Genomic DNA, 21,434 nt, shown 5'->3' on the forward strand with positions numbered 1-21,434 from the left:
TGTCTTAAAATTAATAAGAAAAATTACTTACTTTTAATTAATGTATATCATTAAGGATTCCCAGTCACAGATGGTTATGCACATTTTAACTTGGGATTCTATTTTATATATTTAATGTGCACAACAAAATATCCAACACTTTTTAGAGTGTTTTGTGGCACAGAAGGTTGCATATCCAATTTGGCTATTCTCCCATTCTCAAATTATGCATGTTCTAATACAAATAGGATTTTTTTTTTGCATGCTTATAAAGGTCCATTTAAATATACCATCTTGCTTTAGTATTTCAGTTATTTTTCGGGAAAATGGGGAAATATTTAGGGGGAAAGTCAGATTTTGACACACCCCAGTCAAAATATGTTTATTTAAAATATTCAGTAGTATAAAATACATTGACATATGAATCTCAGCATTTCTCTTGGGAGATCAGAGTATGCATCATCACAACAACCTTCTGATTTAATTGAGAAGATGGGTAGATGAGGATAAAGGTTTGTTCTCTGAGCTTATGGATTGGTTTCCAAATGTTTCATTACCAGGCTAGGTAACATCTTCAGCAGAGTTTAGGTGATGTCAGTGTCAGTGTTCTGTTTATAAGATCTTAGAAGTGAGTCTGTCAACTGAAGGTTTTGTGATGAGTTAGCTGTGAATCTTCTGATGGGTCTTGTGATAAGGAGATTACGTCAGAGTCATTTGGAGGTGAACTACTGCTTGTGTGAGTGGGGAGGGGGAATTGCATGAGTTGGTTGAAGGTCAGTGCTGTTTCTGGTTGGTTGATTTGTATTCTGAGGGATTCGTAGGCTGGTTGTAGGTCAATGTGTCTGTTGATGGAATTGCTTGTGGAATGTCAGACTCATCACAAGACCTGTCCCAAAACCCTCACATGGCACATCCACACCTAAGCCCTTATAAACAGAACACTGACACTGACATACCTGAAACTCCACTGAAGATGTTACCTAGTCTGGTAATGAAATATTCGGAAATCAACCCACAAGCTCGGAGAATCCTACACCTGAGCTGCAGATATTCACCACTATATCAAACATAGGTAGATCTTCAGTATACTGTATATCATCTTATTATGTTTAATATTTTGAATAATATTCAAATAATGGTATATGGATCATGTTTCAACTATAAATATGGCTAATTTCTATGTTTATCATTAATTTTATTTTGAGGATTTTAATCTATATCAGACCTAGTTCTGAAGTAACATTGATGGCTCATAATTACCTTCTGTGCTGAACTAGAAACAGGCAATTTGCAAACAAGTTGTAGATCTTTATCATTGTTGAGTCAACAGGTAGAATTTGTTGACTTCTTGTTTTTTAAAAATCCATGTAGGTCTAAGTTACATTTTTAATACTTTTCACATTATATTTGCATCTTCAAATACAAATATGAATTATAAGGTCTATTTTATGTATTTAGTGTGCATATATCTTTCAAAATAAGATGTTTTAAAAACATTGCATCTTTTAAAACTTTTACTTACTAACTGCTATCTTGTCATACATTTTAATGCCTCATTTAAGAAAATAGAAATTTTATTATTCTCGGGTTATACTCTATAAAGAAAAAGGTGTTAGAAAACACAATTATATCTGAGTGACCAGGCACTTAGGTTTTTCTTGCTATGAAGCTCAATGCCTTCATTACCCATATTAGAATGCTGAGGTGATAGAATGTTCATAATTGTGTGTATAAATTTATGTATGTCTATTTTGTTTTCTGCCTTTTACTCTGTTGAATATTCAGGTCATCTATTAATAAGGAAAAACAAAATTTTAATAAAAAGTTATTAAATTAATTATTGACCAGATAAAAAGGTGACTATTAACTTACGTTGGAAATGCAGAAAGAATAAGATCCAAATGCTGTTCCAGAGGTATATGTTGGGTAGATTATCCCCATCCACAATTGTGTATTTTCCTGGTGCAAAATAGATAGAGAATTATCTGATGTCCAATTTTCCACCTCTGTTTGAATGCTGTTATTGTACATAAAAGAGCTAAAACCAAATTAGCTAATCTTAATTGCCTATAGCACACTTTTGTTATTAAGGCTCTAGAAGCTTCTGAGTTTTTTTTTAATGTAGCTATAGATTGCAAATTCTTGACCATTCACATATTATTAACTCTGTTTACTGTCTTTTGTCCCATTTTGCTAGATATTTAGTTTGATATTGTTTAATAAATTTATTGATTGATATATTTATACTAGCTGAAGTGAGTAGCATTTGTATTTAATCTGAATATAAGGATTGACTTGGTGTGTACCGAGGGCAAATTAAACTGAAAGTTACCCACAATAACTTTCTAATATATTTTGAGAATGGAGCAGAATGTTGATTTAATGACAAGTGAACTTCTTCTCTGAGTGGTTCATGTCATGGGAGTATAAGTCAATTGGTTCTTGATTGTTTCCTCATCTAGGTAGACTTCTGATTGGTCTATGTTGAAAAAATTACAAGAGAACAATTTCCTGAGTGGCTTAAACTTAAACCAGACTGCTGATTCATTCTTTGTATAGGCACCCTTCTAACTGATATATTTTGGAGAAATCTAAGAGAAGTGTTAGGTGTTCTTCCTAGTGAGGCTGCTGCTGATTTTTCATATTCTCCTAGATTTTAATCAAATATTTTGTAGTTATAATATACATTTTCCACAAGTACAGAAGATGCTGTAGATGCATAATGATGACAATGGATTTCTGCAGTTGTTAGGTGATTGAATTATGTCTTGAATATTTCTCTTTGTTTCCATTAAAATGTTCCATAAAACATGCTTTTTTGATATGATTTAGTTGAAAAGTTGACTTAAATGTGTTTTCTTTTTGGGAAAAAAACTGGACTTGGTGTCTAGGCCACCACAGTATTAGGCTTTAACATTTTTTTTAAAGTTAATTTAATTTTGAAAAATAGTATTTATCATTTCTTGATAACAAGTTTTGTTAAATGAAGTGCTTAGTCTTTATATCAACTCAAATATTTATTTAAAACAATTAAGCATAGAAGTATCTAAAAATATCAAGTTGATATTTCAATGTAGATAGCCTTCATAAAATCAGATATGCATATCACTATAACTTTGAACATGTATAAGTGGAGAGATATAAAACCATAAAATAATGATGTGAGAAGCTCAAAGTATAAATAATATTTTGAAAAAGAATGAAGTTTTAGAATTAGGCAAATAATTATTAAAACTATGTCAATTATTGTCAGTAATTATATTATATATCAACATGTCATAATGACATATCTTCCAAATGGTTCCACCACAAATGTGCGAACGACAAAAGCGCGCCTGACTAAACCGCGCCGACAAAACCGCGCCGACAAAACCGCACTGACGAATGAGCGCTGAAGCGCGCCGACAACAGCGCGCCGACAGAAGCGTGCTGTAACCTAACCCTAAACCTAACCCTAAACCTAACCCTAAACACCTAACCCTAAACCTAACCCTAAACCTAACCCTAAACCTAACCCTAAACCTAACCCTAAACCTAACCCTAAACCTTACCTTAACTTAAATCGTGCTTCTTTCAGCGCGCTGTTGTCGGCGTGCTTTTGACATCGTGGTTTTAGCGCCGCGGTTTTGTCGGCTTGCTTTTGTCGTTCACGCATTTGTCGGGTCACGCTTCCAAATTTAATAAAACATTTTCTTTATTCTTTATTTGAATATAAATTTAGCGTTAATACAAATTATCCCAGTGTGTTTTTTATTCTTTAAAAGTTGCATTACATTTCACTGCAGCACCCTAAGTGCAGGTTTCTATCCTTTAGGTTATTTCTAGTTTCTAGAATCGAATCAATATCATAATAGTTTGGAATTTTGTTGTTGTTAATCACAAAGTCATGTCTGACCCATTGCGACCCCATGGACAATGTTCCTCCAGGCCTTCCTGTCCTCTACCATCCCACAGAGTCCATTTAATCTCATAACAACTGCTTCAGTGACTTCATCCAGCCACTTCATTCTCTGTCATCCCCTTCTTCTTTTGCCCTCAATTGTTCCCAGCATTGGCTCTTTTCCAGTGAGACTTTCCTTCTCATAAGGTAGCCAAAGTATTTGAATTTCATTTTCAGGATCTGTCCTTGGTTTGATTGCCTTACAGTCCAAAGGACTCGCAGGAGTCTTCTCTAGCACCATAGTTCAAAAGCCTCAATTCTTTGGCTCTCAGCCTTCTTTATGGTCCAACTTTCACAGCCACACATTGCAACTGTGAAAACCATAGCATTGACTACATGCACTTTTGTTGGCAGGGGGATGTCTCTGCTGTTTAGTATGCTGTCTAGGTTTGCCATAGCTTTTCTCTCAAGGAACAAGTGGCGTTTAATTTCTTAGCTGTAGTTCCCATCTGTGGTGATCTTGGAGCCCAGGAAAATGAAATCTATCACTACCTCCATTTCTCCTCCATCTATTTTTCAGGAATTCGGAGGGCCAGATACCATGATCTCAGTTTTCTTAATGCTGAGTTTCAAGCCAATTTTTGTACTTGTCTCCTTCACCTGCATCAGGAGGCCATTTAGTTCCTCTTCACTTACTGCCATTAGAGTGGTATCATGTGCATATGTGAGTTTGTTGATATTTATCCTAGTAATCTTAATCAAAACTTGTGATTCATCTAACACCTTTCTTATGATGTGCTCTGCAAATAAGTTAAATAGACAGGGTGATAGTATACAGCGTTGCCAAACTCCTTTCTTAATTTTGAAGTAATCAGTGGTTTCGTGTTTAGTTATCACTGTTGCTTCTTGACCCGCATATAGGTTTCTCAAGAGACAAATAAGATGGCCTGGTACTCCCATCTCTTTAAGAACTTGCCACAATTTGTTGTGATCCACACAATCAAAGGGGTTAGCATAGTCAATGAAGCACAAGTAGATGTTTTTCTGAAACTCCCTAGCTTTCTCCATGATCCAGTATAAGTTGGCAATTTGATCTCTAGTTCCTCTGCCTCTTCAAAACCCTGCTCATACTTCTGGTAGTTCTCGGTCCACATACTGCTGGAACCTAGCTTGTAGGATTTTGAGCATATCTTTGGTAGCATGTGAAATGAGTGTTATGGTGTAGATGGAACATTCTTTGGCATTGCCTGGTCCTCCCTATTCTATTATTTTCTTCTATTTCTTTGCACTGTACATTTAAAAAGGCATTCTTATATCTTCTAGCTAATCTCTAGAATTCTGCATTCAATTGGGTATATCTTTCTCTTTCTCGTTTGCCTTTCACTTCCCTTCTTTTCTCAGTTATTTGTAAAGCTTTGTCAGACAGCCTTTCTAAATGTTTTCTTGCATTTCTTTTTCTTTGGGAATGGTTTTAGTTGCTACATCTTGTACAATGTTGTGAATGTTGTCCATAGTTCTTCAGGCATTCAATGTCAGCTTTCCAAAAACATCCAAAATTAAATCAGAGTCCAAGGCAAAGCATTGCTCTAAGTTAATTTTGGATAATATTTGGAAAACTGACACTCTGTCTATCAGATCTAATTCCTTAAATCTATTTGTCACCTCTACTGTATATTCATCAGATATATGATTTAGTTCATACCTCTGTGGCCTAGTGCTTTCCCCTACTTTCTTCAATTTAAGCCTAAATTTAAGCTCATGAAATGATCTGAGTGACAGTCAGCTCCTGATCTTGTTTTTTACTGACTGTATAGAGCTTCATAGCTCAGAGCACGTAGTCAGTCTGATTTCTGTGTTGACCGTCTGGTGATGTCCATGTATAGAGTCATCTCTTGGGTTGTTGGAAAAGAGTGTTTGCTATGACCATCATATTCTCTTGACAAAATTCTACCAGCCTATGCCCTGCTTCATTTTGTACCCCAAGGCCAAACTTACCTGTTACTCTAGTTACCTTTTGGTTTCCTACTTTAGCATTCCAATCCCCCATAATGATAAGGACATCATTTTTTGATGTTAATTCTAGAAGATGTTGTAGGGATTCATAGAACCAGTCAACTTTATCCTCTTTAGCACCAATGGTTGGTGTGTAGCCTTGTCTACCATGATGCTGAATGGTTTGCCTTGGATTCAAACTGAGATCATTCTGTCATTTTGGGGATTGTATCCCAATATTGGTTTTCCTGTTCTTTTACTGACTATGAAGGGTATTCCATTTCTTCGGAGGGATTCTTGTCTGCAGTAGTATACCTGATGGTCATCTGAATTAAATTCACCCATTCCTGTCCATTTTAATTCACTGATTCCTAAATTGTCAATGTTCAGTCTTGTTATCTCTTATTTGACCACATCTAGCTAGGCTTGATTCATGGATCTTACATTCCAGGTTCCTATGGAGTATAGCTCTTTACAGCATCGGACTTTCATTTCATCACCAGATACATCCATAGCTGAGTGTCCTTTCGGCTTTGACCCAGTTGCTTCATTCTTTCTGGCGCTTCTAGTACTAGCCCTCTACTCTTCCCAGTAGCATATTGGACATCTTTTGACATGTGGAGCTCATCTTCCAATGTCATATCTTTTTGTCTTTTTTTTTTTTTACTGTCCATGGGGTTTTCATGACAAAGATACTGGAGTGGGTTGCCATTTCTTTCTCCAGTGGATCACATTTTGTCAGAGCTCTCTTCTATGACCTGTCCATCTTGGGTAGCCCTGCACAGCATAGCTCATAGCTTCACTGAACTACACAAGCCCTTTCACCATGACAAAGCAATAATTCATGAAGGAGATTTTGGTATAGTAACATTTTTAAAAACTGCTAGCATTTGGTAGAAACGTTCATTTCCATTTTGTCAAGTCTCAAATTGTACTTTGTTTTTACAATAATTTAATATCCAGTGGTTTTCATACCATTTTAAAATATCAAATAGCTATTCATTTTAAATGTGAAGTGTAAGTTATACAGTTTTTCTGTAAAAATTACCTACTTCTTTTAATTTTTAGTTCTTCCTGATCTCCTCCAGCATTCCCATTATTAAAATAAATTATACCATGGAAATGCTCAATATGTTGAAAAGCATAGTGACAAAATAAAATGAAAGGGTTGACAAGGAATGCAGTAATAGATATAACTTTTGAAAAAATTTCAATGAAACATATTTAAGGATTAATTTTTACAGAAGTTAAACTAGGAACAAAATGACAGATGTCACTGTCATCAGGCCTGCTTTAGAAAAAGATATGCATTTAAAGATCTTTCAAATGCCAAATTTTATATAATATCATTGCTGCATTTAATTATACAAAATTTTATAGTATATATATATATATATATATATATATATATATATATATATATATATATATATATATATATATATATATATATATATATATATATATATATATATATATATATATATATATATATATATATATATATATATATATAAACTTGTTGCTCCTAAAATGGAAGAGCTAATAGGAAAATAAAACATTTTGTAATATAAGCTGCGGATATAAATTCAGCATCTTTGTGTTGAGGTTACAGATCTCCTGAAAGAACAGATAAAGAACTAAGATAGCAGATGCAATATTTTATGAAGGCTATCAGAGTTCTCCTGGGAGAAAGTATGATACTTTCTCTAGAATTCTAGATCATACATTTATATTCCTTGAATATCTGAATGCCTGAAGACACATAATTTGCTTTGATTCCTAAGTAAAACATATCTTTCTAACATTTATCTTCAACCTTATCATGAGTGCTTTGTATTGGCTTTTTAAAATTTATTTATAAAATTTATAGGTTACCTCAAGGTAACAACTTGTGAATGACTTACAATCATAAAAAATAAAACTTAAAACATGTTAGTACAAAATCTAAAATATAATAAGAGAATAAATACTACTCCAAAACTACTAACTAAAAAATGTTTAATCCTCAATAAATGTATATAAAATATTCGGAACATATTTGAAATATATTCATCAAAATGCCAATATGCAAAATTACTCATGAAGCTGTTAATTGGAATCCAGCTGGTGAGAGAAAATGAAAACACTAGTGGGACGTCTTAAGATGTTCCCTTACCATAAAGACTTGAACAATCAATCCAGGCACAGATGGAAGCAAATGCATTTGGCAGAGAAACCGATTGCCTCCCTGTGTAAAAATAGTGATGTGGAATGAGTTTAATCTTATATTCTTTTAGCCAGATCAACTATGAGATGATCTAACATCATACATAGAAAATAAACTAAAAAATTCAAATTCCTCCCTTCCCCAATCTCTTCCACTTTACTTCTGTTTTATGCTTTAGAACTGATTTGATACACAATTTTTATCCTAAGACAATAGAAGGCTTTCTTCTCAGTAAACTAATAGAAAAATCTGAAAAAATGATGTTTGCTAATTTCAGTCAAGACTGGGGCATCCCATAATAAATTTAGAGTTCCTCAGTTCAAGTAAAACCTACGGGATGGAATTTACTTTTATGATAAGTATATTTCTCAGATTCATATTTTATTTTGTCACAGGTTCACTGTGTGATAATGTCCTTAAACTGTTACTAATTGACTCCTTGGACTCAATCTTGTGACCATTCTACATATTTAATGTCTGATGTGTATTAGTGAAATTTATAAAGACGTTTTAAATATGCTATATATATGCTGCACCAAGGAAACATAATATTTCACTGCCCCAAGCTTTGAAGTCAGTTACTTTGTAATTATTTTGCAATATAGCTTTCTACAACCCGCTGCGTCAAAATTTTCCCAGATTTTAAAGGCTCACCCTAGCTTGGAAAGTATGGGAGCCGTGTCCAAATATACTGAATGACTTCAATTTATAATATCTTTTTTATATATATATATATATATATATATATATATATATATATATATATATATATATACATACACATATACATATACATATATATATAATTGCCTCTGTGAAATCCATTGACATTGATCTTAGCAGTTATTCTTGAGGTTTCACACTTTTCCCAAAGATTTCATGACTTTATTAATTTATAAATCAATTTATGAAACCACACAATACATAACAACTCTAGACCCTGGCCTTATGTTGAAATAAAAGAGATCTGTGGCTGGCGATCATTTCCCCAGTTTCAGCTGCTGTGCTAGTCTCAAGAAGGTTGGTGGAATATTATTTACCACAAATAGTTGGCAAACTAACATCCCATCACATATCTGTTTTTCAAGTAGATGGCCTGGCTTTTACTGCTTTACTCTTTGTAATGTATTTCATGGCTTAGGACTTTGCCTCACACAGATATCTTGGGCCAGCTTGCATCTGTGTGTCTCTTCAAGTACATTCACTTCTGTTTATACCAATAATGCAGACTGTCATTCTGTCGTGTCAGGTTCTTCAGCTTCTGAATCTGAAATATCAAGGTTGATCCCTAACAGATCTCCACAAGGGAAAGTAATAACCAGTTGCAATCAAAACATGTTTACTTCCATATGTTCCATACACCGTAATGTACTGTATGTATTAAACCATTTTTCCATAAGATGTTAGCATTATTATGTGACTGCACTTAGGTGGTTTAATAGATCTGTTAATGGAGAGGAGAACACCAAAAATGAAAAATGTAATAACAGCAATAACATCAGCACCAGGAAAACCAGTTGGGTGATGGTGGTGTTCCTCTTAATATGGGTAGTGATAATAGTTCTACAAATCCTTTCTTGGAAATTTGTTCAAGGAACATAGGGCTGCACCTTGTCATATACCTTGCACTAAAAGAACAAATAAATAAGGTTTTCTGGCATGCTTATTTAAGAGAGAAAAATATTGGATTTTATTTAGATATTTTTGCTGGAGGTGAGAAACTAGTTCACAAAAATCATTTTGTTTAAATAAGGATCACCTTTAAAATTTCTGTTTGATTATGATAAGATGTCCATCTGATTCCTGAGTGCATTTTAATCTCCAGTGCATAGTTATTTCAATGCATGTACACGAAGGGTATAGGTTGTTGGGGCTTTTGAATACCTGTCTTGTGACTTATGTTCCAGTTTCATCTGTTTCATATTTTAACCATTTTTATTGGGTGCTAAAAGGGATTCTGGAGTTTCAAGTTACTCACCCATACCAGATCCAAACTATGGGTAGGTTGGGAATGATAGAACTGCTTAACCTGTTTGATTAAAGAAAACTGGATATCCGTTGTAGACCTTTTGAATGAAGCAGAAAAATGCACTTATGATTTGTTGTTTTGATGACTTCAAAAACAGCCACTAGATTATAGATAAATTGAGCTTTTCCATAAACACAGAAAAGAGATAATTTTAATAGCACTTTTTTTTACAAAAGATACCAGAAGTTTCCTTTATTTACTTACTTAGGTACTTAACTATAATTTTGATTTTTTTCATCTTGTATGAAGTTTGTATGCCTGTTCCTCCTAGTAAGAAGAAATTAAGTAATTCTAAATTCCTTAAACTGATTTTTATTACACATTAGTAGAAACTAATCAAGGAGAGAAGCAACTTAGATCTAAGGAGAAATTTCCAGACAGTTAGAACAATTAATCAATGGAACAACTTGCCTCCAGAATTTGTGAATGTGCCAATACTGGATGTTTTTAAGAAATGTTGGATATTCATTTGTCTGAAGAGATTTAGGGCTTCCTGCCTTAGCAGGGGATTGGACTAGAAAACCTTAAGGTCCTTCCCAACTCTGTTATTCTATAATTTCAGGAGAAAGAATGATTTACAAGCTGGGCACTATGGCAGAGAGAACAAGTCTTCTGGAACCCACCAAATGAAGGTCCCCAGCTAATTGTACCTTCAACATGCCTACTCTGCCAGATCTAGTGGCATAGGCTGATCTAACTAGGGAGAGGTGGTATTACTTAATTTGCCAGGGGTTAAAAGTAAAGGTAAAATTTCCCCTCGCACATATATGCTTGTCTAGGAGGCAGTGTTCATCTCCGTTTCAAAGCCAAAGAGCCAGCACTGTTCAAAGACATCTCTGTGGTCATGTGGCCAGCATGACTAAATGCTGAAGGCACATGGAATGCCGTTACCTTCCCACCAAAGGTGGTTCCAATTTTTCTTCTTGCATATTTATGTTCTTTCGAACTGATAGGTTGGCAGAAGCTGGGACAAGTAACGGAAGCTCACTCCATTATGTGATGCTAGGGATGCAAACTTCCAACCTTTCTGATTGACAAGCTCAGCATCATAGCCACTGAGCCACCGTGTCCCTTCTTCAAGGGGTTAGAGATATATAAATGATTTCTCACCCAGCGGCAGTGGATGAATTCACCCAGCAGCCTCTTAAAAAGGAAAATAAAAAGAACCCAATCTCCGTAGTAACCTACATAGTAGAAGCCAGAGGTGGATCCTCTTTCCCTAAATCATCATGAACTGAAAGAAGGAGGTGAACCAGCATAACTCTGTGCTCCCTACCTCAAATCCAGAAGGCTAACATGACTGATAATATTGAAAGCTGCTGATAAGTCAAGTAGGGAAACGATGGATAACTACTTCCTCCATTCCACCCATGCCAGAGATCATCCAAAAGCACAAGCAATGTTCATTCCATTGCATTCATGCATCTGAATCCTGACTGAAAAGGATCCTGATAATCAATGCCCTCCAAGACCCAGAAGCTGTTATGCAACCATTTTCACAACCATATTGCCCAAGAAAATGAGGTGAAATACTGGATAAAAATTGTCCATTGTGATGGCTTCTTGTAGAGAGTCTTCTTTAAGAGTTAAAGGAATATCTCAAATAAGAATTAACTACCATCTGAACTCACTTACATGATACATGACCCAGGGCTGCCTTGACAAACCAGGACAGGCAGGGATCTAAAGAAAAGGTGCTTGACCTAAAGATCTTCTCTAAAAGGCAACTGGACTTTCTTGGATGCAAAGCAAAACACTTTCAAGGAAAAAAACAAAGTAAGCTCAGTTGCCTTTTGGAAAAGTACCTTTGGAACAACCATGACCTGGATGATTGAGAATCTTCACAGACAGCTGAGTTCACAGACCTCAGGACCCAGCCAATTTCCTCAGGTCTAATGTTCAAACTGTTCATGTGAGAAGGTCAGTGTCCAACTGGGAACAAACCCAAGCAATTTTATCTGACATATGATGCACAAAATTTTCCACATGACTCTGTAAAAGATTTTCTGAACCACCTTTACTCAAGAGAGCACATGCCACCCAAAATAGGGCTACAAGGGATGCAGAGAGGGCAGAGATGTAGTGACATGTCAACACCCTTTCTGTCACAATTTAGGCCTGAACAATGATCCTATCCAATATTTGGTCAAGTTCATTTTTGTTCAATTCCAGAAACAAACTTAGACCTCTATGTCCCATTTCATCTTCACTGACTTCCGTAAACCACAGGGAGTGACAGGATCCATGAGAAGATATATTGCATATGGCAGACCAACAGGACTAACCCCAGCTCCTTCTGAAATCCAGCTGGGTCTGTTAATTACTTGGAGTGGTTCAGTCTAATCAGTCCAGCCTACCTGCAGTGGATAGTATTCCTAGGGAATCCCATAGAAATCAGGGGGTTATCTGGAAGGAACACTGAAAGTTCTCTCAGTTTCAGAGTACACTGTTACTGCTTTGATAAAAGCACTAAATCTGGAGTTTGACCACTGTCCCAAGTAAGGTTCCGTAATGGAAGCCGGAAGCCCCAGAGCCTACCCAGACCTCATTCCACAAGAAGTCTGAATATAATTCCATAGAACCCTAATTCTAGAGAACTTAACACCAACCCAGCAATGGAAGCAAGGAAGTCAGGCTGGGAGGTTGCTATGAACCAAGTAGATAGGTATAACAGCAAGAATCCCAACTGATTCCCAGAGCCAACTTAATGAACAGTATCTAACAACTAGGATATCTGTGGCAAGTCAGGAGAAAACTATAAGAGTTGCTGGTGACAATCACCTCCATGTCTGCCCCAGAGTCTCAGTTGATAACACTCTAAAAATCCAGTTGGGCAAATTTTAGAAAAGGCAGCTCTTCCACTTCAGAATCTAGGCAGATCATGGTAATATATGCCAGGTCAGCCCATTCATCAACAATCAAAACTTAGGTGGTGGGGGTCTTATTACAGACTAACCTGATAAACAGTTGAAGCAGCCAGAGACCAGGACCACTGAAGGTCAGTTGACAGAGTGTCAGAACTGAGATCAAGGAAGTGGAATGTGGCAACTTTAAGAAAAAATGTTTCCATGGTCCCAAAGGGCAGGCCATTCCATCTCTCCCACCATCTCTTCCCCTGACTAAGGCCACCATTCTCTCTTGGGATTTCGAACCTCATAGTGAGTTCACCACACACTCCTGGAACAGGAATCTGAGAAGCCTGCAGCATCAATCAGCACCAATATGGCATCCCACTCTTACTGCCTCACACACATATCTCACATGCATACATTCAAACAACCAAACCTATATATAATCTAATATTTGTAAGAATGTGATTGTGAAATATGCTTTTATTATATATTTTGATCTCAGACTGCAATAATATATTATCATAATCATCACTTTTATCACAATTGTTCCCTGATGTGATAAATAGATTACTGAAATATATATTTAGCAATAGCAATAGCAGTTAGACTTATATACCGCTTCATAGGGCTTTCAGCCCTTTCTAAGCGGTTTACAGAGTCAGCATATTGCCCCCACCAACAATCCGGTTCCTCATTTTACCCACCTCAGAAGGATGGAAGGATGAGTCAACCTTGAGCTGGTGAGATTTGAACAGCCGAACTGCAGAACTGCAGTCAGCTGAAGTAGCCAGCAGTGCTGCATTTAACCACTGAGCCACCTGAAATGTTGTTTAAAGCAATTTTTTTTAAAAAATTATTTTATCATGAGCTATTCTAACTAATTCTTAGAATATAATAATGGTACAAATAGACTTAGCATCACTTTTTAAGTATCATTTTTCTGGATAATAAATTATTTGATTATTATATTTCTTATCTTAAAAAATATGCTTTAAACAAATACCTTTATAGGTTGTGATATCAAATGCAGCAGCTTTATTATGCTTTATTGGAGTAAATGTATATAGTGCTCAAACAATAAAGATAAAGCCACCAATATAATTTTCAATTTTAATGTTTTTATTAAACTTTTACAGATGCAGAGCTTTAAAATGCATCTTGTATAGATACTCAAGGTACTAGGTTCCTTTATGACTTTTAGTGGCTTTTAAAATGAATCACTTGTGACTGTTTTATTTATCAATCAGCACTATGAGTCTACCAGATACCTCTTATAGTTCTCTTTTCACAAAATAAATAAATAAATAAATAAATAAATAAATAAATAAATAAATAAATAAATAAATACATACATACATACATACATACATACATACATACATACATACATTATTTATTGCTGTTTATTTCTATTTCTCTAATAAATATGGAGTAGGTGAATTGCTAATTGCTGATTTTTTATTTTATGGAGTAACTAAAATTAAAACAACACAGAAAGCATATATATCAGTGGTGGGATTCAGCTAGTTCACACCTATTTGGGAAAACTGATTGTTAACTTTCTAAGCAGTTAGGAGAACCGATTGTTGGAAGAAATCTCATTTTGGTTTTTTCCCCACTTTATAGCGCTAATCCTGTAAGGAAGGCAGGAAGGAAAGATTCTGGTGTTGTTTCTAGCCTAATCTTTATTGCCCTGCTTACAGAAACCCTCTCTCCATTTAACCCTTATTACATTATAACAGCTAAGGTGAAGTGTCCATCGACGTGAGTGATGTTGAGTTAGCCATGACCACCCTGTCACATGACCACCAAGCCACACCTACCCAGCTGGTCATTAGGACAGAGAACCAGTTGTTAAATTATTTGAATCCCATCATTGATATATATCAAACTAACTTCATGCAACAAAAATTAGTCTTGTGTTTATTTTTTTAAAAGAATTTTTAATAAGTTCCAATAGACTTTGCAAAAAAAGTTAGAAGAACAACAGCATCACAATTAAAACAAAACCTTGACTGATACAACACAATTTTAAGACTAGTATGGCATCCTCATTTAGCTTGGACCAAAGATGTCATGAAAGAGCACTGTTTTTAAGAAGTTACAAAAAATCAGGAGGATAACTCTGGGGAAGAGAATTTTATAAAGTGGGGTGTACTACAAGTAAAGAGCCTCCCACTTTCTACCCTAAATAACTCACAAAAGCAAGGATACTCTTAGCAGGCCATAACCATAACCATCAAACCAGACAGACAGATTTTATTTTAAGCAGCATTTTGAACTCAGCCGAGAAGACTTCTGGTAACCAATGTAGTTACCAAAGGTGTTATTCTGCGCTGACAGGGTTGATCTGTTAATACTCCAGCTGCATTTTGTCACAGCTATAGCTTTGATGTTGTCTCCAAAGAGCAAGTGGCATGTTGATGCTGTCTCAATGAACAGCGTGTAGTCCAGATGAGTGGTGATTATAGCATGAATAGCTATTGCCTGGTGAAGTAGGATTATACTGGCACAACAAACTGCCAAGCTGAAAAGTCTAAAATGCTTCCCTGTGTAGCCAATAGTTTAATTATTGGTTCAATGATTATCTTCTCTATAAATAAACATTTATTCAATTTGTAGGGATTTGTAGAGATTCAATCCAAATCTGAATTTAGATTCAGAAATCTAAATTTCCCAGCGACATGGAAATTATGCAAAATGACTCAAAAGATTAAAATAAAAATAAAAGTAGAGTAAAAGCAAAGTAGAATAGAGTTGGCAGTTTTCAAGAAGAGTTTGAACAACCATTTTGTAAGGCTTTTTTTGAGGGGGGTCATTAATTTAAAATGTAGAATGCATAGAAATATATTTTTATTGTTTCAGATAAAGTTGAATGTGCTTAGAAAATTTTAAGATGCAGAAGTGAGCCAGTGATATTGCTGAGGAGCGAAATAAGAAAGTAAGATCATGCCATTGCAAAGCATATGCCTTCCTTTTTAGATTGAAACTTCCGATCTTGAGAGCATTTTTCCAACGAACAAATAGTTTTTAAATGGGTTTTTAAAACATTTCCAGCTTAACTGTATTTAAAAAGAAAATACGTACCAAGATGGGGTGGATGATGGATGTGGAATAAAAAGTGGCAGAGGCTGCATTTTCAAAGCAAGCAGTCTTTAGAGAATGCTAATTTGACAAGAACTGGTATGCAGTACTCAGATAATGCTAATAAATGATGACCAATTATTTCAAAGTAAATTTCATTCTCTTCAGTGGCTTTTTTCACTACGAAACTATAATATAGATTGTAGCCATAGTAATCAAAACCATTAAACCCAAAATTGAGAGATAAAATTCAACTTTGTTCTTTGCAAGATATTTTTTTTAAATTAATCATGCATGGAACATTTCATGTTTGATAAATTGCATCATCATCACTTTTTCATTCACTCCTCTAGCCTGCTAGCTGTTTGGTCTAGTGGTTAAGGCACTAGACTCGAAGCTAGGGAACTGGGAGTTCTAGTCACATGGTACGCAAAAAAGCCAGCTTGGTGACTTTGGCTTTGTCACTTTCTTTCAGTCCAACCACTTTCCCAGATTGTTGGGAAAATAGAAGGAGAAAGAAGTATTAGATATTTTTGTTGCCTTGAGTTATTTATAAAATAATAAAAATGGGATATAAATAAATAAAATATTAAAATCAGAACTATTTAGTCATTTTTTTCCGTTCTGCAAAGATACTAGCTTGAAATCACATTTGAAGTAGCAGATACATATTTTTATGACAGTATATATTATGAACAATTATTCAGTGATGGAGAAGGAAATTTGGTACATTCTAGGAGTTATATTCTCATAAAGTTTAGTGCTAGTATTCAAAACAGATTGAGCAGAATCCTGTTTAATGGAGCTTCATTTACAGATAGATGAAAAATTGCACATAAGAAAGAAAAAGGGAGAATTGCCCCTCAAAAAAAGGGTTTGAATCATATTTTTATAAAGCGCTTCTGGGAAAAAGCAATACAAGACAATATTGCCAATTATTTATTTATTTAAAATATTTAGTAATTTTAATATAGCCACTCGACTTTTATCAAACTCTGAACAGTTCCCAACTATTTAAAAACCCCTCAGTATATCATTAATACTTACATATATGTTACATATGGATGAATACAAAATATAGGGGCTTACAATCTAGAATAGACTATTGAATCTTTAATTTATGTAGGAAATATACCATCAATCTGTATGAGGGTATGATGAAGACTGGACGTGATGGTTTCGAGTAATGAATTATGGGAAGTCAAGAGTCTGAAGCTTGGCTCAGATTCAAGAATCCCTTTATTGAGTACATCATATCAGTACTTAGAAGGATGAAGCTATTCTAAATTATTTCCATGTATAGGGATAGTTAAAAGAATAGTATTTCCTCATTCACCCCTAAGTCTCTCAGGTCACATGGACCAATCTGTCCAGTTGTTGGTTCCCGCCCAGCTCTGACAGGTGTCTGATGACATGACTTTGGTTCACCTGCTGGCTGGTAGATGTTATGACTAGCCAGCTGAGGCATCACATTCCTAAGTTCCCACCCCCTCCTGAATGACAACCAAGAAATGAAGCAAAATTAAGTGTCGTTCCAGTTGAAGTCATTTTGCAAGTTGATACTGCCATTGAAATATGAAGATTTTTTTTACATATTCACTTTATTATTTTTTATTTACATTTATCCAATTATGATTCAAAAATTCTAGTAATTTAGAATTTCAAATATGGGTACAACATAGCGCAAGTATGTTCCATGTAATCTTGAGTGATTTGTTTCTGCCTATACTTCTATTAATTAATCAGGGAAAACAAGTAAATACTTGGGTTGGGAGGATTTTAGTGGCATATAGAAACTTATTCAGATCCTTCTGGTCAGACATCTGGGAGGTACAGGTAATCCTTGATTTATGACATTATGACAATATCTGAGCCTGGAATTATGGTCATAAGTCATTGTGGTCATAAAATGAGGCATCACTAACCACACATGGTTTTTTGACATTTTTGGCAGTAACTATTAAAGCACAGGTGTCAAACCCTCAGCATTATTGTTGCTGTCACATGACATTTCACAATGTTTTCCCCTAATGGCCTGTGCATGACATCTGCAGGTGGTCAGTTTGACATTCCTGTATTAAAGGAATCAATTTTCCCTAATGGAGTGTTTTTGCCAGAAACAAAAACTGGCAAAAAAAAGCAAATAGCAATTATATGACTGTAGGACACTCTAAACAGTTGTAAAGGCGAGTTGGTTGCCAAGCACACAAAATTCAATCATATGGGTATGGTGTGATGTGGCTGTTGCAATTTTGAAAACTGGTTGTAAGTAGCTTGGGGGGGTCTGTTGTAATTCAAATGATTGTTAAGCAACCTGTTGAAAGTCAAAGATTATCTGTACTCATTACAAAATGTAATGAGGATAAATAAAAGGTAATTATTTCTGTATGCTATTATGACATTATATTCTGGGAAGAATAGGGTTATCAGTATACGTTATCTTGGCTGCAAAAATCCAGACAACCATTAAATATCAATTAAGCTATACAGAAAAGAAAAACTAATTCTGATGAGCTCATTTAGATTTTGGCATCTCTAGGAAAGACCCACATGCAAAACCTTTCTACATATAGAAAGTAAGAGAATCCAATGTGCAAAGTGCAAACCCAATGCACACTTAATGCTGGAATATAATCCTGTTGCACTTTACTCTAAAGGTTCTGTGTGGTGCAATAAAATCTTCCTCCACTCCCAACCTCAATTTGAGTTATGACATTCAACTGATTTTATTATCCTTTTAAATGTCTCTTTTGAATGGTTATCAATATACACATGGAGAAAAACTATATTTAAACACCATTCAAAAGTATCTGGAAGCTTCAATTGGTGCCGAATGTAATCGTGCAGGCAGTTATGTGAGTCCTAGAGCAGCACATGTTACACCTTTAAAGCCCTTCACAGTATGGGACTGTGCTGTTTGCTGTTCTTCTATTGTTGGTTGCATTAGTGCATCCACTAGATCTGTCAGAGTTGGCACATTGTGGGTATCATTCTCTAGGGATCTTCATTTGGTGGATTCCAGAAGAAGTTCCCTCTCTGCTATGGCAACCACTTTATGGAACATTGCTCCGCCAGAAATTAGATTAGCTCCATCTCTTTTCATAAGCCATCAATAGTTACCTTGTGGTAAGATGGGCAGCCAATCAATCAATCAATCAATCAATCAATCTTTTGCAAAACCCTAAATGTTTTGGCTAGATTGTCAGGATTGGATCTGCCAGGCAACAGGAAACCTGCTCAGATGGCTCCATTATGGAGGTAGCCATTTTTATTCTCCCTCTCCTGTGGTTGTATCTTTCATTTTTATCATACTTATCAATGAGGTTTTTTTTACTTTGTACACCTTTGATTTTAGTCATTGTTTTATTTGATAGTTGTTCACCATGCTGAGTTGCCTTCAGTGGGATGGGCAGCTATATTTGATTAACAGTTGATTAATCAATACATTTGATTAATCAATAAATTAAATAAATAAGAGAAACAATAAAAAGCGAAAAGGGGGGGGGGGACAGAAGAGTGTCTCTCCAAAATCCAGATTCCATCTCTAACATCTCCAAGAAGGATAAAACAAGACATTGCCTTTGTGAAATCCTGTAGAAATAATGTTGGTCAATCTTTATAACTATTTGACAGATTCTTTCTTTCTTCTGTTCTTCCAAATTATCCAATCATGGAAATGATTAATATGTTTTGACTGTCACAGATCATCTTATTTCCCCCCACACACACCCCAAAAATAGGATGGTTGAAGCATTCAGTACAAGGAGACTTTGGGTTATGATGGCAGTTGGGACTGGGATTGCCCTCACTAAACAATATAGTTATAAAGTGTGATGTCTTGTGATTGTGTAACTTACCGATGACAAAGCCAGGCAGTCCCAGTTGCTGTCATAACCCCAAGATGTAGGCGTTGTTAAGCAGAAGAGGCATAAAGAACATGTGCTGGGGGAGTGTCGTGGAGGGCAAGCTAAGGGAGGAAAGAAAATTAGATATGCTTCCAGCCTTGAGTTATTTATAAAAATAATAAAGGAAGGATAATCTCTTTAGCAAGGCCAGTAGCTTCGGACTGAATTTTTGATCCATTCTGAGTACTGAGTACTGGTATCCTCAGGATATCCACTGACAGAGGCTTTTAGTTCTGCTCTTTTTCTTAAAATTGTTTCTCCAGTGTCTTGCCTGTTCAACTGGAATGAGCAATTAATGCTAGTAGGACAGAGCAGTTATAACTTCCATGGCTTTCTTGCTGGTTTGTTGGCCAGCAGTAAAAAAAAATGATGATAAGGAAAATGATGGTGATTCATGAAAGGAACAGAGTTTTTTGAAGATGTGTTTTGAAGGACCTTCTGAAATCCGGAGATGATATTGAGGGGGAGATGTGACACACTGTACATAGTAAATGTAACATTGTATGAATAGCATTACAAGTGAAACCATATGATATCTGTGTAAGTTTCAAATGTGATGGAATTGATTAAGAACTGAAATGAAGTAAAGTCCTATTTCTTTTCTATATGGACATTCATAAGATATAAATATTAAAGAGATATTAGGATCAAATATGATTAATTCTGACTGATCTGTCTTGTGGTTTGTCGACTTTTGTTTCTTTTCGTAATTGACCTCCTATGTTTTGGTTATCAATTGATTAATTTATGCTTGCTAGTATTATATGAAACCAAATTCAGTCCAACAAGCACAAATGTAGTTTGCCAAGAGATTGACAGTAACTCTGTTATAATAATCTCAGGCAGAAAGTATAGCCTTAAAGTAAGCTAGCTCTTACTGTAAATTCATATCACCTCTACTTAAATTAGTTTGATCTGTTGGATACTACTTGTTTGCCAGTTTCTATTCTCTATTGTATGTCATGATCACACTAATATTGGGTTATGTACATTTATGTTATCTCATTTTAAAATGACCTGTGGGGTTAAGAATTCTTGTTTGACTCTATGTGTGATTGTAATTCACACAACCATTTATATTGCACTCCTGTACACCATTTGATGTAGCAGGCTAAACACAACTCACAAACCATTAACAATTTATTCCCATAACTGTGTATTCCATGTTCAATATTTATTGCCCATCTGGATTTAAATTTTTTTAAAGTTATTAAGAAACTGGCCATTTTTTTTTCAAATAGTACAATTTTAAAATATGCAGTATATAATAACACTCAGTAAAATACATGGGTGATGTAATTATTCTTGTAGAAGGTTTAGCTCAAACCAATTTACCAAATTTAGAACCAGAGAGTATTTTAAATTAGGGTTCCATTTTAATCTTAATGTTTAACAGCTCTGCTTCTCCTGTGTCTTTAATCTGTAGGTAGAGCCATTTAATAGATGAAGTACTGTGTAATACAAAGATGAATAATATAAAAAGGTCATCTTGAACAAAGCAAAG

The 21,434-nt window shown here is 35.2% G+C and overlaps 1 protein-coding gene across 18 annotated transcripts in view; it reads left to right on the forward strand.

The window, feature by feature from the left end:
- Positions 1–21,434, forward strand: part of NRXN1 (neurexin 1) — an 828,007-nt gene that overhangs the window by 48,980 nt on the left and 757,593 nt on the right. The gene's annotated exons all lie outside the window — the stretch shown is intronic.

The sequence above is a fragment of the Thamnophis sirtalis genome, unplaced genomic scaffold (assembly GCF_051295495.1).
Source record: "Thamnophis sirtalis isolate CommonGarterSnake01/CBP01778 unplaced genomic scaffold, rThaSir2_p1.2 scaffold_6, whole genome shotgun sequence".
Taxonomy (NCBI): domain Eukaryota; kingdom Metazoa; phylum Chordata; class Lepidosauria; order Squamata; family Natricidae; genus Thamnophis; species Thamnophis sirtalis.